Genomic DNA, 18,693 nt, shown 5'->3' with positions numbered 1-18,693 from the left:
CCCCTTTCTCCCCTTGCCCTAAAGTTCAGAGGTGCTGGATTGTAGGGAGCTTCTGCTATTATTCACATCTATAAAACAAGAGTAGGTGCCCATGTATGACAGGTCATATAAAGTTCTCCTCTGAGCAGGAGCAGCCATACAATTCCTGCTTTGTTTTCTAGGACCCTTCTCCGCCCACCTCAGTGGGACACCTCTGTCCGGAGCGGTGATACTGACTCACTAGATGGCACTCTTTTCTATCATTGGTGAAAGGTCACTAGAGGAGGGGGTGGTGTTAGTTAATTCCAAAGTCAGGGATCCTTAACCTGGGGGGTGTGGATTTGTGTTTTATAAAAAAAACAATTGTGATATATTCATTTCAATATAATCAGCTTTTTAAATAACCCTATGTATCTTATGCATTAAAAATTACTTTAAGAAGGGGTCCATCAGCTTTGCTAGACTGTCCGAGAGTTCCATGACACAAAACAGGTTATGACCCACTGCTCTAGAGTTTCAATAGAAAAGAATGACCTGATTTCCTTCCCCATTATGACAATAAAAGGAAAAGACTGTCATTCATATATTATTGTATTTAAAAAGTAAAAATGAAAATGCAACCTTATTTGAAATCCACTTGGACAGACCTAATTCTAATACACAAATACACACACACACACACACACACACACACACATTGGGGGATGGTTCAAAACATTAAGGGCCATGAGTGCTGTTAAATTAATAAGGTATTACTTTTACTTATTTATTAATGGGATGCATGGAGCTTAGTTCCTAATTTTCAGAACTACATAAAAATACAGTGGAAGGTTGAGGAGTTTTAAATTTTCCACTGAAAGCTTTAATCTTCTCTGCCAAAACGGCTGTGTTTAAGACAACTTTTACTTTTGAGATTAAAAAAGTGGCTAATTTCAAAAACAGACCAATTTTTTCATTTCATAGGCTCAGGCGATCTCAGAGTTGTAAGGGACCCCAGACAGGAAGCAGCACAACCTATACCTGTGCAGGTCAACACCCTCTCCCAAAAGTGGTCATTCAACATTCAGTTAAACATATTTAGTGATAGGGAACTCAGCTTGAATTATTCTCTAGTTTTTCCTTAAACTGAGATAAATCTGCTTCTCTACAAGTTCTATCCACTGACCAGATCTGTTCTCTGTGGCCAAACGGAACATGTCTAATGTGTTTTCCCACATGAAAAACACTCCACGTATTTGAAAACAGTCATCATATTGCTCCTGGGTTTTTTTTCCTGTAGGATAGGCATCTCTAATTCCTTCAGCAAATCTTCCTATGCCATGATCTCCAGGTTTGTAACCTCTTCCTCACTCTCATCCAGATACACTCAAATGTGTCAATGTTTCACCTAAATTGTGAGGCCCCATAGCTAAACACAATGCAAACAGACAACTGAATGATCAGCTCCTACACTTTGGACTATTAAGTAGGGTCTTTTTTTCTCTGCTCATATGCAAATGTGAGAGATGATGACGATGATGATGATGAAGAATAAACAAGGTCATACAGTGGATAGAAGGTCATCCTTGGAGTTTGGAAAACCTGGGTTCAGTGTAGCCTTTGCCATACATTAGCTCTTAGTGTCCCTGGCAACTCTCCAACACAATAGGATACAGAAACTGGTGGAGGGAAATTCCCCATCAGGAATCACGTGTGTGTGTGTGTGTGCACGCGCACAGCTCTTCATCCCTGCAATATGCTTGCAAGTGATTCTAAAAATACATTTTTATAGATACATATGTATATATATATAATACATATATATATATTATTATTATTAAAGTATTGTTAGAACAGAAATCTCACGATAATACTTTTAGATCAAAGCAACAGGACTCCAAAAGAGGTGAAACATCATAACAGCATGCTTTAGGATACTTCAAGAATATTCTCCCTTGAACATATCTGCTTTTTACTGAATTCACCACAGCGTTCTGTTACAGTGAAGGCCCAGAGAATTGGACTTGTATTCAGACAGACTTGGGTTTCAGTCTTTAGTCTGACCATGTGACTGTGGAAGAGCCACAGTTTCTCCATCTGTAAAAGGGGCACATTAATACCTGCAGTATTTGCTTCACAGGGTAGTTGTGAAGCTCAAGTGCGATACTCTATGCAAAGCACTTTGAAAAACTTAATAGGCTACATCAGTTTTCTAAATGTTCTTGATATTTTATCATATTCTTAGAAGATGGGCTATCTTTCGGTGGTGTTATTGCAGTTCACCTTTCATTCTTGAAGAGGACCACGGATATCATGAGGGTGATGTCTTGACTTGTGCATGAATTGGATTGAGTAAAGCCAAGCTGCGCAAAGTCATCTCTCAATGAAAGATGCTAGGAAAGGAAGGAGTCTAATTACCGTTTTAATGTCTACATGCCCACTTTCTCAGCCCCACCCCCAGCTGTTCTTCCCCACTGAGGAGCATTTACAATTAGCAGGGTGATGAATGTTAGCATCATGTGTACTAATAGTGCCAGACTTCACTATGTCATAATTTATTGGGCTCAGTTATTTCATTTGGCATCTGCTTATGTTTTTAATGCATTTTAAATATTTGTATATTTGTGTAGCACTTAAAAAAACTATGTTTAAAAAAAGGCACTAAGGGCCCTTTGTTCTAGGTAACATGGCTCATAACTTTGTGGTCAACCATTTGGAGAAATTGTTCTTTCTTTTTTAAAAAAAAAACTGTATCCTCCCAGGCTGAGCTCATTTCATTGTAAGTCTCCCGGGACACACTATGTCTACAGTTTTTGTCTTCGTGGCATCTCTGATTATAGAAAAAAAAATCCCGGATTTCTTCTACAAACTCAGCAGAACTTTGAACAGGCACTATGCCATTCTTCATCTCCTGTGACATTATACATGAGGCTAAAGTTCTGCTTGTTTTTTTAAGTAATGCCAGCCAACGGGGAATTCCCCAGATCTTCTTTTCCAGCCCCAACAGAAGAAAGGTACGAGGTCTCAAAGCCTGTCTTATTTTAAGATCTGATCATACATAGGAAATGTGTTTTGCAGCCTTTGGAGAATATTTATTAAAATGTGCCGGTCCACACAAAACCTTTACTAGCCAGGACTTCCCCATGGAATTTCCACTGATTGGAAAAAGACTTTTCAGCATTATATTTCCATTGTCCATCATAAATTTTGACTGATCCCGGGTAAGTGTCTATTTCACAGAAGGTATTTTATATGCCCTTGAAGAGAATGCCAGTAGAAGTCTCGGGAATAAGAAATTCCCAAGTTTTGGTGGGTTAAAAATAAAAGCAAGACTTTCTTAGTAAGCCCCATTTGCTTTCAGATAATTACCATGTGAAATGGAAAGAACAGTGAACCTGAAGTTAGAAGATTTGGGCTCTAGTCCCAGGTCTGGCAATGGTAAGTCATTATATTTTCCTGGGTCTCAGTTTCCTCCTTTGTGAAATGAGAGAACGGAATTAGATTATCTCCTAGGTATAACAACTTATTACTAAATGTCATTTTTATAAAGGCTGACCCGTCCCACATTAAGCTTTTGATCTTTTTTTTTTAGTAATGTCTGATGGCAACATTAAAGAGGAATCTTTTTCATTTATAACGAAAAGTATAAGCTATTAAATATTCTATTTATTCCATAAAATATTCCATTCCAGATTCTCTACAAAATATGAAGTTTAAAAAAAGCTAGAAAAATTAAACACTGACAACTTCTTTGATTTTGGGGGGGTGTGAAGAATTAAGCTAGCTAGTTATAGGAGAGGATAATATAATTATGAAGGTCAAAATCTATTGATCAGCTATTGTGTGACCGGGATTATGGTACAAGGTATAGAATTCTGGTTCTGAAGCCAGAAAGAAGCAAGTTCAAATGCTCTCTCAAATAGCAACTAGCTGTGTGATTCAGGGCCAGTCATTAAAAACCTCTGTATGCCTCAATTTCCTCATCTTTAAAATGGTATGATATTATTATAATATATTATATATATACAACTTCATAAATAATATACTTACATATCATATAAAATGATATATTAGCACCTACCTTCCAAGTGGATTATATATACACATATATATACTTATATATGCACACATATATTCATGTATTTATGCATATTTGCATATGTATGTATGTGTATATATACATATATACACATATACATACATACATACATACATACATACATACATATATATATATATATATATATATATATATATATATATATATATATATATATATATATACATGCCTCCCTGAGAGCCATATCTAGACAGTCTTGTATGGACACACATAATTTACCTGGGCAATTTACCTGAGGTAAATACACCCCTTATAAAAGCACTGGACAGAAGTTACAGAGGGTCACGTTTAGGGTCTATATGAAGAAAACATCCTCAACGATGAACACCATCTTAAAGTGGAATAATCTGCCTACTGGAGGTACTGAGTTCTCTCTCCATACAGATGCAGTGGGTCTCACAAACACTGGTAGACTCTAAACAGAATGTAAGTTCCTTGTGGGCAGGCACTGCTTCATTTTTGACTTTATATACTAAACACAGTAAGTGACACAGTGAGTCTGTAATAGATGCGAGTTGATTAACTGATGTTATCTTGGTAATTCCTTTTCAGGCAGGGGTCAGCTTACGTGTCTTTGGAGGTCCTTTCTAACTGACACTCTAGGATTCTAAGATTGTGTGGACCCAGAAGGTTTCCAAGAACAGACAGGGCTACACCCAGAAAAAAGCCCAACTACTGAATCTCTTGTCAAATGTCCTGTCACTGAAGGCCTTTTGTAATTTGGCCCCAAACCAATCCTCTCAGTCTTATCTCACATTGTTCCCTTTTACATGTTACAACTGAAAAACCTGCTGTTTCCACAGTATGCTTCCACTACCCAACTTCCACATCTTTGTTCATGCTGTCCCCTATAGCTGGAATGTTCATTACTCCCTGTTTCCACCTGTTGACATCCTGCCAATCCTACAAATCTCTGCTCAAAAGTCATCTCCTTCATAAAAGCCTCTATGACTCCCACCCCGCCCCAAGCTGGAAGTGACCCCTTCCTCAGTTGAGCTCATAGCACTTATTTTCTGGTCATCATGGTCCAGTGTAGAGAACACCTGCCTTAGTCAGAAGAGTTGGGCTCATAACCTGACTCTCACACTTATTTATTAGCTGTTCCACTTCTGGCAAGCCACCTCACCTCTCTGACTCTGTTTCCTCCCATGTAAGATGGACAGAATAATCCCTCAACCACCTTTCAGGATTTTTGTGAGGGAAATGCTTTGTGTAGCTCAAAAAGCCATGGAAATCTAAGTTATTATGAAGCCCCTCTTAATTGGCCCCTCTTAATTCCAGTGCTTTCCCTCTTTTAATTTTTTCTTATTTATCCTACATATATCTTACTTTGTATATATTTGTTTGCCTGTTGTCTCCCTATTAGACTGTAAGCTCCTTCAGGGCAAGACTGTCTTTTGCCACTTTTTGTATACCTAGTACTTAGCAGAGTGCCTAGTCCAAAGTAGATGATTAATGAATATTTATTTATTGATTAGCTGGTCATAGTTAACAAAATTTTTATCTATGTTCATTTCCCATCACTCTTACTTAAAGTAACTTCTTAGTTATCTGTCTCTTTTGCATGATAAGTGCTTAATAAATAATTAAAATATGTCAAATATTTTAAATATGTTAAACAAAAAAGGAAAATCAAGCGTATTAATGAAGACAATTACTGCTACAGTAATTTATAGGAGTGAGAAATCACTGTGGACTGAGATAGAATGAGATGGTTACATGAGTATGTGTGTGTTGGAAAAAATAGGGAGAGAGAAAGGAAGGGAGTAAAACGGGGGAGTAAGAGGGAGAGAGGAGCATTGCAGGACTATGTTTTATAAAGTCTGCAAATGATTTTGTTTTAAAAGCTATTCGAAAAGCAATGCAAATTGCGGGAGGAATTTTTTTTGGGGGGGGGGGAATATCAACTTACCCAAACAGCATAGTATTGCAAAATGGAGGCAGCTAGGTGGCGCCATAGTGCATAGAGTGCTGGGCTTGAAGTCAAGAAGACTCATCTTCCTGGATTCAAATCTGGCCTCAGACATTTACTAGCTGTGTGACCCTAAGTCTCAACTTTGTTTGCCTTAGTTTTCTCATCTGTAAAATGAGCTGGAGAAGGAAATGACAACCCACTCCAGTATCTTTGCCAAGGAAACCCCAAAAGGGGTCATGAAGTATCAGATGCAACTGAATGTCTAAACATCAACATTACAAAATGAAAACTTGTGATTTAAAAAAAATGCTACTATATTTCTGCAAAGTATATACTATGTTATATTTGAGCAGGGAAGAACAATGACAATTTCATTCATCAGGATCATGTTTGTACTTTGTTATCAAGGATAATAACTCATCTGATGTAAGGCATTTTGTCTTGTTAAGGTCCACCAGTAAATGAAAATGAGCCAATAAAGATGAGTCAAAGGAGATTAAGAAATCTGGAAAATTGTGACATGCATGGATTAACATAGTTTTAATGATCTAATAAGTAGATGTGCCTGCCAGCATCTGTTCTGAGAGGATTTTCTAGTGCTTTTTCTTTCATTCAATTTCCATAAACATGCTTGAATTTCATAAAAGTCTCCTATTTCTTGCCAGATTACTAAGCATAGTAAACAAAGAATATGCTGAACTAAAAGAAAAACAAATTATTATACCACATGATAGCACTAAAAACAGAATGCCAATTTAAAAACTTGCTAATTGTTCTTCGCTGCTGTAAACAGTGATCTCTTTGTTTTGTTTTTGTAAAGTATAAAAAAATTGTAGTATAAACAAATACTTCTGATACGACTGTTTTTAAAGGAAAGCGAACTGGAAAGGGTGTTAGCTTTGTAGTCAAGTACATGACAAATCCTGACTCTTTCATAACCTTGCTGCGTGCCTTTAGATAAGTCACTGAACTTCTCTGGGACTCAGTTGCTTTTTCTGTAAAATGAAAGGGATGAACTGGATGACCCCTAAAGCACCTTCTAAGTCTCAATCTGTGAGTTTTATGGCCTAATACCCACTTCTGCAGTGACTGTTCCAGAGTTTGGTGTAGTGGAAAGTGTGCTAGAATTGGGCCCTAGGACTCCTTCTGGGGTTCCAATCCCAACCTTGTCATCTAAAGCATTGTGCCTTTGTATAGAGGCAGGCTCTAGCATATGGGGAAACTAAATATGTATGTGTGTGTGTGTGTGTGTGTATATATATATATATACACACATATACACATATATACACACATATGTATATACGTATATATTATACACACACATACACATGTATACATATATATATATATATTCAGGAAGACAAAACAGACTCAGCTGTAAGACAATTAAAATGTATATCGGTCAATAACCACTTATTAAATGTCTACTATGTGCTCAACACTGTGTTAAGGCCTGGGGATATGAAGAAAGGCAAAAGACAATCCCTGTTCTCAGAAAAGTTATAGGCTTACTTTCCCTGTCATGAAGTAATAAACATAAGCACCATTAATAATGGAACTCTGTGAATGAAATAGCAAATCAAATTCAAGCATATTATGGCCCATGTTATGGCAACTCTCCATCCCTCAGACCCCCTATGCTTTGCTGTATTCAGGTAGCAATGGGATTCATTCCAGCAAAGATTTTAGGAGAGTATACACTATACTTATTTAAAATGCATTTAAATAATCAGTGAACTGTACTTGTGTTCATGATGGTTAGATAAATAATCAACAAACTCCTAGTTTCTTTAGTTTTGAGTTTTGGTTTTCTTTTCTTTTAAATAGCTAGCATTTTAGACAATGCATTTGTTAAATGACTGGAAACAAAGTCAATGTCCATCTGTTGGAGAATGGTGGAATAAATTGTCATACATGAATGTGCAGTAAGAATTGTTGTTGTTGTTTGTCCTTCATTCTTGAAGAGGGCCATGACATCAGGAAGGTGATGCCATGACTTGCAAGTGAATTGGATTTAAGCGAGGGAGGGATACGCAAGCAGAGTCACCAGCCTCATTTTCTCTTCCAGAGCCATCTGGGTCCAGTGGCAAGATATAAATCAAGAGAACTGGAGATAATTCTGGATGCAGTGGGAGACCTTGGCCCTTTTGATGAAAGTACTGAACACAGAGAAGGATGGAAAGATGAAGTGATGCTGAGCAAAGTCAGCAGAGACAAGAAAACAACATACGCATTAACTACAACAATACAAAGAGAGAAACAGCGACATATGCATATGCAAATCAAATATGAATTTTGCAAAATTACAAAGATCAAGCATGGATCCAAAGAAGAGATAAGAGAAGACATTCCCAACCCATCCCTTTGCAGAGTCAGGAAGCCTACATGTGTGGCACATATTTTTAGACTTTTCCAACACATTGACCAGTTACGCTAATTTTTTCTCTTATTTTTCATTTCTTTAAAAAATAACTATTTGCTATGTGGTATGGCTCTTTCACATGAGGGTTGGGGAACGATATTGGGGAAAACTACGGTGATATAAAAATAAAAAACAATAAAAATTGACCAATAAAAACCTAGTATCATTTAAAAATGCAATGTTAGAATTTCAAATACCACCAGCCAGAGGAGTACCTTCATCAAATGTAAGGTGATGCTTGAGCCTCCATACATCTTGGGATTGAATCAGGGGTAGGGCCATGAACAGGGAGATCCTGAAACTCATGAAACTTTGCTACAAGTGACTCATAATCCCAGGAAAAGGACATTTAGCTAATCCCTATTTCCTAATATACCTCCTCTAGAATAGCAGACACCCAATAAATTGAATTAAATACTTTAAGGTAGGCAAAGTAATTTTATATATGTTATTTCATTTGGTCTTCAAAACAACTATATGAGAAAGGTGATGAGGCAACTGAAACTACAAGAGGTTAAAATGACTTGCTCAGGGTCATTAAGTGTCTAAGGTAGGATTTGAACTTTGACCTTGTATCCCTAGCACCACTGAGCTGTCTCCAAGTAGACCTAATTCTCAAAGCTCTTTATGGCACTCCAGTGAAACCTATGGACCTCTTTTCAGAATTTTTTTTTTTTGCAGAGGGGAAGGCAGAGCAATTGGGGTTAAGTGACTTGCCCAACAGAATGTTTTTAAATGCATAAAATAACTAGAATTACAAAGGAAACCAAATATGTTGGAATTCAGTTGGTTTTCAGTCATGTCTGACTCTTCACGACTCCATTTGGGGTTTTCTTGGCAAAAAATATTGAATTGGTTTGCCATTTCCTTCTCCAGCTTATTTTACAGATGAGGAAACTGAGGCAAAAGGGGGTTAAGTGACTTGCCCAGGGTCACATAGCTAGTAAATGTCTGAGGCAAGATTTGAAATCAGTAAGATGAGTCTTCTTGATTCCAGACCCAACATCCTTTCCACTGTACCACTTAGCTGCCCATGAAATATAGTTATCAGCATATTTAAAAAAATAAGTATACAGACCTCAGGTAAAGAACTCCTTGCTCTAAAATAATTATGGATACTTAGGTCTGTTAGATACTCCTTCCTTGATTGTTCCATGGGCCTTGTGAAGAATCATGAATTCAGCACTCAATAAACACACACCAACACCTACGATAACCTAGCCTCCTGCCTTTCCAACCTTCTTACACATTATTTCCTGCTACATATTCATTACTTCAGTGACACTGGATATGAACAGGATACACCATCTTTTGGCTCTTGGCATTTTCTCTAGCTGTCCTCCCTACTTGGAATGCTCAGTCACTTCATCTCTGTCTAGTGGCTTCCTTTAGGTCCTGACTAAAATTTCATTTTCTATAGGAAGACTTTCTCAATGCCTCTTAATTCCAGTGCCTTCCCTCTGTTAATTATTTCCTATTTATTCTGTATTTGTGCCTGATCTATGGTAGAGCCTTCTGAGCTCGTATTGGTCTGATCAGCTATAGCTGGACACATAGTACCTTGACCCCAACATAGTGACATCAATTTGTTCCTCTTTGAGAATGAAGGACAACAACCAACCAACCAATCAATATCAATGTATTGTATATAGAGCTTGTCTGTATATATTTGGTCCCTTGTTGTCTCCCCCATTATATTGTGAGCTCCTCGAGGGCAAGAGTTAGCATTGTACATAAGGAATCACTTAATATGTATTTATTGACTGCCTGCCTGCCTGCCTATGATGTCATAGTACTAGTCTAGCCACTGGGAAACCTAAAAAGATTAGATAAGAGTCAAGTAGAGAGACAAGACATAAACACAGAAAACTATAATCCACAATATTGTATGATATGTACTTTAGGGAGTTGTAGAACAAAGAGCAAGATAAGGTCAAAGAAAAGGACAATCATTGTTGACTGGGGAAATCAGGGAAAGCTTCCTGGAGTTGGTGGTATTTCAGAAAGGCTTCAAAAGATCAGTACTCCCTTCTCCTTCCTCCTAGCCCTCAAACTTTGGCTTATGAGCAGATATAATTCACACTGTTCCATGAACTAACCTTCTTGAGTTCACCATAAAGCAGCAAAAAGAACCCAAGCAGCAGCCGATTTCTGATGAGCCAATGTAGATGAATTTTGAATCATTTTATTTTGTTTTTTTTGCATGTGGTAATACCGCAGGAATTACAAAATGCTGAGTTCCATGTTTTTCCCTCAACCAAATGAGAGCAATTCATGAATAGAACTTGTATTTTGCAGGAGAAAAGGGAATGTTGTGCACTCCATGAAACATAAATATTTTGGTCACCAGCAGTTACTGAGAAGCATAGCAGTGAACCGAGTCAAAAAGAGGAAAGGTTGATTTTGCGAGAGTGGTTGGGGTAGGGTGGCTCGTGCACACGGGTGCCCAGGGCTTAGTGCATGCCTGTATGTTTGTGTAAGAGGACAGCAAAGGTTTCTCACTGCTGATGAGCTGGCACCAACCCTCCAACTCACAGCCAACAACAGCACCGATGGCTGTCGGGTGGAAACCAACTGCGTTGCAGCCCCCTCTAGGGTAACATTCAGGAGGGAGCCAGAGAAGAAAGCAAAAAGCAAGCATGCCATGAGGACAAGTCAGATGGAAAACAGGAGGAAAGAAAGAAGAAAGACCTGGAGAAAGAGAAGGAAGCCCAACAATGAGCACAAATACTCTGGGAAACCCTACCGACAGAAAAGCAAAAACATCCCTGGCCACCCCAAGGGGTAGGATGGCAAAGTTCAGCTGCCCACAGGGGTTTCGCTGCCCCAGTAGGTGAGCTGTTGGTATCAGTAGGAATGGCTGCATGTGCTTTAAAGAATCAAAAGGACAGTTTACTCCACTGAAACAAGCAAAAGCAGCGAGCAAAGTTCAGTGATGGAGCATTTCCTCCCCCCTCTCCCCCCAGGAATAGTGCTTTAAATTATATGACTTGGAGACTGGCTCTCTCCCTCTCCTCCATCTCTCTCCCTCCATTTATCACTAGCATGGCTTGGATGAGCAAACTGCTCCAAATATTCTTGAGTTCTTTATCCCACTGAGGAATATAAACTGATTTAGTTCTAGCTCAGCAGAGGCACAAAATCTTTGGACACCCCAGCCTAGGAAGGGAGTTCTCAAACAGCACCTTCCCTCTCAAGCTGCCCTGCTTCTCTCCCTCATGCTAGCAATGACCCAGGAATCAAATATGAATGCCAAAGGCTCCTGGAAACAGTATCTGGACCTGGCTCTGAGAATATATCAGAGATAACAGCTGGGTTCATAAGTCTTTTTCAAAAAGGATTTAATGGTAACATTCGGCACTCAGATTAGCTCGTATATCAGTCTAAGCTGTCATTTTCTTGCCAGTGAGGGACAGCCAAGAAGGTCATGTGTCCTGCTGGGATTAATAGCGGTATTTATTGAAATGCCTCTCTTATCACAAGGCTGGGTCAGAGGCTATGTTTCTAATTAGGTGGAAATCACCTCCCAAAATAATGTGATCTAGTAGCATGTGCTGTCTCCCTGGACTCTTCGAAGGGGCTGTTAAAAGTTAGAAGCTGGTGCGCCGATTGGGGAAAACAGGCAGAAACTGGGAAAGAACTTGTTGTGAATTAGGAAGCCAGTTAAGTCTCCTTAGACTGAGTTTGTCCTCCAGAGGAATACCACTGACTCAATAGGCTTCACCAGACTGCCAAGGGGTCCATCACATGGACGGACACACACACACACACACACACACACACACACACACACACACACAGAGCTAAGAACTTTTGCATCACACCTACGCACTTCAGTTATATGGGGAGAGAGAGAGAGAGAGAGAGAGAGAGAGAGAGAGAGACGGAGAGAGACAGAGAGACAGAGAAAGACAGAGACAGAAAGACAGAGGAACAGACACAGAGACAGAAGTTAGAGAGTCAGAGATGTACATATACGTACATATATATATATGTATATATATATATATATACACACACACACACACACACACATGCATACATGCATACATATAAAACTTTGAACACAACCACTATATTTTGACGATAGTCACTCAAGGGAACCATGAAGTACCTGCTAGGTGACTGAAAAGAGAGAAAACACAGATCTTGGAGTACAACTGTATTCTTTCATTTTTCTAACAAGATGTTACAGGAGAATCAAGCTCAATAATACCATTTCCTTCCTACTGGGTAGGACTATTGAGAGAGTTAATGGGAAAAATTATTTTAATGGCACTTTGATTATTCTTCGTGGAAATACTTAACAAGCATGTATTAATGATTTTCTAAGGGCCAGGCACTGGGCTTAAGAGAACGGTGGAAGATTAGAGTTGCCTTCCAGGATCCATGATTTCTCTCTTTTTGGCCAGGCAGTGCTTGAATTGCTCGGTAAAGATAAATAAGCAAACAAACAATAAAGCATCTTGCAACCAAGGCACTGAGGTATAACACAGACATTCTTAACCTTTTTTGGGGGGGAGGGGCAGGGCACTTTCTTGTACTCCTACCATAGTCTAGTGAAGCCCATGGAGTCAACAAGTACTTATTAAATAAAGTCAAGTGTTAATTAAAATAAACACTTAAATGCGCCAAGCTTATGTTAAGTGTTGGGAATACAAGGAAAGGCAAAAAACAAAGTCCCTTCCCTCAAGAACAACACAGACCTCTTCTCAGCGTAATGTTTTGAAACACATATAACAAAATACATAGGATGACAAAGGAAATTAATTATGTTGAAATGGTTCTCTACACCATTATTTATTTGTTTGTCTGTCTATCTATCTATTAGAAAACAAGTTCATAGACCCCAGGTTAGGAAATTCCGAGTAATTAAGCACTGGATTTAGAATTTGAAGACCTGAGTAAGGATCCTGTCTCTGTTGATTACTACCTATATTGTCTAGACTCTAGATTCTAGAGTAAGTCATTTTATCTCTTGGGCCTGAGTTTCCCTAGAAGAGGACTAGCTTGGATCAGGATTCTTAATCTTTTGTGTGTGTGTCATGGATACCTCTGACAGCCTGATGGAGCCTATGAACCTCTTCTCAGAACATTCGTAAAATGAACAAAATATCTATGATTACAAAGGAATTCAAATATATTGAAATAGATATATATTTTTTTCCTCTTCCAAGTTCATGGGCCCCCTGAAATCTCTCCATAGATCCCTCAAAGGAAGAATCCCATGGATCAGATGATCTCTAAGGTCACTTTTAGGTTCTATGGTCTGCAGACAACAGACATCGCAGCTCATCCGGGGTCTAACTTTCTTGAAAGTTTCCTTTCTAATGTTGCAGAATTGCCCAAGCTCATATTCTTGCATATAACATTCAAGAACTCAGAGCTACCACTACATTATAGCGAGGACAATCTAAGCCTAACCTTTCCAGTGTCATCACAGATTACTTTCCTTTCCATACTCTATGATTTGGCCAAATTTGCTTCACTGGTTCTTACACAAAATACTCCATCTCCCACCAAGGTATGGCTGTCCCCCATGTTGGACGTTCATTTCTTCTACACCTCTGGCCCTTAGCCTTCTTCAGCACTGAAGTCAAATGCCACTTTCTGAATTCAGTCTTTCCTGACCCTCCAGGCTTCCCCCCATAATTACATTGTATCTATTTTGTACATATCATGTTGCATCTCTCCCCTCACTCTCCACCTAGCCCCCACCATGTAACCTCTCTGAGGGCAGGGACAGTTTCAGTTTTATCTTTGTATCTCTTTTCTCTCTTTCCCCTAGTATAGTGTTTAAGAATACAGTAGGAGCTTGTTGATTGAAAACTTGTTACACAAGGACTAATAGGCACTAATCTGGCCACACCTGGAGGTGCCCATTATTCAATAAATCAACAAGCATTTACATAGTATGGTGGACAGAGTGCAGGACTTAGAGTGAGGAAGACCTGAGTTCAAATGTGGCCTCATACACTTAATAGCACTGTGAGGATGAGGTAGATCACTTAACCTTTATTTACCTCAGTTTCTCCATTTGTAAAATGTGGATAATGGTAGCACCTACCTCCTAGGGTTGTTGTGAGGATCGAATGTGGTAGTACTTGCAAAGCACTTCGCAAACCTTAAAATGTGATATAAATGCTGCCTATTGCTCCCAAATGCCAGGCTCAATGCTATGCATTAAGGCTACAAAGATAAAATTTTTTTTTAAAAAAGGTATCCTTTTATCCAATTACTTCACTGCTACAGTACCACTAACCATCTACTCCTAAAGTGTACCACAGGGGATACTGCAGGAAGTCCACAAGGTCTGACTTCCTGATTAGAAGAGCCTTCCCTGCTATTTTCAGGGAGAGGAAAAAGTGTGTGTATGCTGTGGGGAGCAGGAACAGGGCTTCTGAATACATCAGCTTTTCTTCAGCAGTCTGGCACTGCTTCAGAAGTCTACAGGGAAGAAAAATAGTTCACCCAAGTCCTTTGCCACAAAATTTCTGCAGAGACACTTATGAAAGAAGTTAAAGTCACTCGCTCGACCTGGGCTAATGGGTTGGAAGAGTGAGGCCAGATATGTATCTGCTCTGCTCTATCCCGCTAGGCTCTTGTCCACCAGCTGCCTTTCCCATTGCCGGTGTGGGAAGGAAAGGTTCAAAATTTTCTTGCCAGATAATTTGTTACAGTAATCCACTTGTGTGAAATATTGCAATTTATAGTTTCTAACAGTTTCTTGGATTGGTGGAAAGATATGAGAATTATAATCCACATTCCTCTGAACAGGAAAGTATTATGCTGGCCAAATCTTAGGTGGAATCTATTCTAAATGTTCCATATATTAGGAGATATACATTGTATTGACAAGTTTCATTAGGACTTTATGAGTCTTTCTGTTTAGGCTTGTGGAACAGCATTTAAAGGTCTCTTACTATACTGTTAAGAATATAGTTTAGATTATAGCTAGCATTTAGGCTTAATTAACTTTCCTATGCAAAAGCCTAGTTTCTGTTCTCTGGGTTCAATTTAAGACTGTAAAATTTTGGAATCTTTTCCAAATTTAACCAGAGCTTTCAATTTCAGTTGAAGTTTTCGAAGCAGTCACTTATACTGTGGTTTACACTATGATAGGGAAGAACCTTTACAAACAACTGTATCAACTCGTATTGCAGCAATTGAATGTAACAGTAGGGTAGAATAGAATATCCTTGAGGGCAGGTCATGTTTCATTTTTTTTGCTTTTATGCCCCCAGCACCTTGGACATGAGATAAGCTTAATAAATGTTGGTTTTTTAAATAGAAAGAATCCCTAATTCCCTTGATCCCCCAGTTGTTGGCACTGGCCTACTTTGTAAGCACTTTATCCGTGTCCAAATTGATTCCATCCTGGAGGAAAAAAAATTTCATGAGGGCAGGGACAGGTTTTTTGTTTGCTTGTTTCTGTTTCCTCAGAGCTGAACATGGTGTTGTGCTCATGGTAGATGCTAATGCATTGAAGTAAACACAGCTGTCCCACATCTCAGCAACATGGGGAAACTGAAGGATTTGGATATATGGCCTACAAATTGGACTTTCAGGTCCTACCAGAATGGTATGAATGAACGGACTCAGGATTTAAAGGACTTTGAGAAATTCTAGGGTTATATTATTAGAAATTCCAGGTCACATTATTTGCAGGGTTGATAATTAGTTATCAAAGGGCCAAACCATCTCCAAGTCACCAAGTCAAGTCAGAAAGCATCTATTAAGTGACCACTATATAACAGACACTGTGCTAAGCGTTAGAGATAGTACAGAATTCAGGGCAAAATATTTCTGCTATTTCACAATTGTAGTTTTATTTCTCCTTGAAAAATAAATTAAAAGGGTACTCATCCAATTAAGGAAAATAAAATGCCCAAAGTAAAGACCTTCATCTAAAGTGCACTAGCTTTTAATTTTTGGCCTTTAATTTTCCTCTTTTTTGGATTTATAAAACATAATTTGGGAGATATTTTAGACAGAGTAGGTAGGGTCCACCTGTGTTCACTATATTTTCCCTAAACTATTACTTTTCCTTTGTTTTTGAGGAAGAATTATAGAAAAATGGAATGATCTTCCTTGCAAAGTAGTGAGTTTTCCAACATTGGAAATGGTCAAGCAGAGTTTGATGACTAATGATTAGGGATATTTTCTTCAAGGTTTTGTTTAGGTACCACCTCCTACATGAAGCCTTTCTTAATCTTCCTACTTACTAGTGATCGCTCTCTCCTCAAATTACCCTGTATTTATGACAACAAACATTTATCTGGTACTTTCTGTGTACAAGCCAGTATTAGTCACTGAGGACAGACAAAAACAAAAGAGGACAGCTCTTGGGGTAGCTAGGTGGGGCAGTGAATAGAGCACTGACCCTGGAGTCAGGAGGACCTGAGTTCAAATCTTACCTCAGCCACTTGACAACACTAGCTGTGTGACCTTGGGCAAGTCACTTAACCCCACTTGCCTGGAAAAAAGAAAAAAAAAAGAGGATAGCTCTCAAGGAGTTCATATTCTATTGAGGGATGCAGTATCCAAAGAGAAATACAAAAAAAACCACTTCAAAGTAATTTTTCTGTTTATGTGTTATCATAAAATGGCCTTCCAATGAAGTCTGGGGCATTTTGCCTGTTGCCAATATTCAGGAGAAAGGACCTTTAATGGTAGAGAGAATGCTGAGGCAGGGGAGCTGCTGTGATGAGGCACCTAGGTGGCTTAGTGAATAGTGCAGTGGACTTGGAATCAGAAGACTTCTTCCAGAGGCTGAATCTGACCTAGTCACAAATCTGGGCAGGTCACTTAACCCTGTTTGTCTCATCTCCTTCTCTGTAAAAATGAGCTGGAGAAGGAAATGGCAAATCATTGTAGTATCTTTGCCAAGAAAACCCAAGAAAATAGGTTCATGAAGAGTCAGACATGACTGAAACAACCGAACAATCACAACAAATCTGTGTAAGGGGTGGAGATGGAGGCAGAGCTTCTTGGGAGAGACACATGTATAGTTTCAGAGACTCTTTAGGACAGACAAGATGAAGAGAGAGAAGCTGCAGACATATAGGGGACGCTGGCTAAACATGTCCTGATTTTCAGCTATGCCCTGGAAACCTTGGAGACTTTCCCTCAGGTAAGGTCAGGCCCACCCTGTCGTTTTGAACTAAGATTTAATCTCACTCCCAGCAAAAGACCTCATTCTCGCTTTGGCATTCTTTGCCATATTCTTATGCATATAATTTCTCCAATTTCTTTTTGCAGTTTGAATAGATTGGTTTACTAACTATTCAGTGTTTGTGATGGTTTTTTGTAAAAGCAATGTTGGTTAGTTAAGTAAGTTAAGGGCTACCATCTCCCTTGAGAATGACCCAGGGAAGCAGCATTTGTTCTGAATCTATTGTACTCTTAGATGACTAGAGAAAAGATTACCCAGTTTTCTGGTGCTCCTGGAACCTACCTCTCCTTCCCCCTCACCTAGTTTGCTGGCCATTAGAGGAAGTACCCTTGGCTCTCTTCCTCCCTGCAGAGGCAGGTCAGGTTTCAGATTATACCTATCCCTGCCCTCCTTGAACATTAGCATTGAGATGACTTGTGAGGCTGAACATATCTTATGCAGGACTCACAATATCTTGCTAAATATTTAACAACCAACTGCATGACATACTTTTAAGTTTAAGCTACATCATTAACATTTTCTCAGTCATTTTAAGTCTAGACAATCAACAAAACAATAAATTGAACCCTGATGTATATTTGCTAGTTTCCAAGACAAGGATGCTAATGCTGAAAACTTAAAGATTGACTCTCAGCATGCTCTTGGCAACAATTTATATTAAATCTCCTCTCCCCTAGTAGAAATGTAAGTTCCTTGAGGGCATGGACTATTTCTTTTTCTCTCTGGCCCACCCCCAGAATTTAGTATAGTGCATTGTGCTTATGGTGGGCACTTTTAAAAATTGTATTGAAATGAATTGAATGCTATAAGAGAGAATTTTTTTGGTCTGGGTAGGAAGCTTGACTAAATGACTTCTCAGGTCCCTTGTAGCTAAAACACTGTATGGTTCAAGTACCATGTTCTTTTCTACACACATGCTCTTCATCCCAAGTTCAGTTCTTCCAAATCCTACAAACTGGGGTCTTTACATATCCCTAAGGATGTGAATAATTTTCTCTGAATGGAAGTGCACTAGCCTAGTCCAAAAGAAGCTTGTGAATACAAGCCAAAGTGATGTACTTTCTCCCAACAGCCAGATATTTTATGGGTTTTGCCTCCGA

Source organism: Trichosurus vulpecula, chromosome 9, assembly GCF_011100635.1.
Source record: "Trichosurus vulpecula isolate mTriVul1 chromosome 9, mTriVul1.pri, whole genome shotgun sequence".
NCBI classification, from domain to species: Eukaryota; Metazoa; Chordata; class Mammalia; order Diprotodontia; family Phalangeridae; genus Trichosurus; species Trichosurus vulpecula.
The sequence above is the reverse complement of the archived record's forward strand: the minus strand, read 5'-3'. Positions refer to the sequence as shown.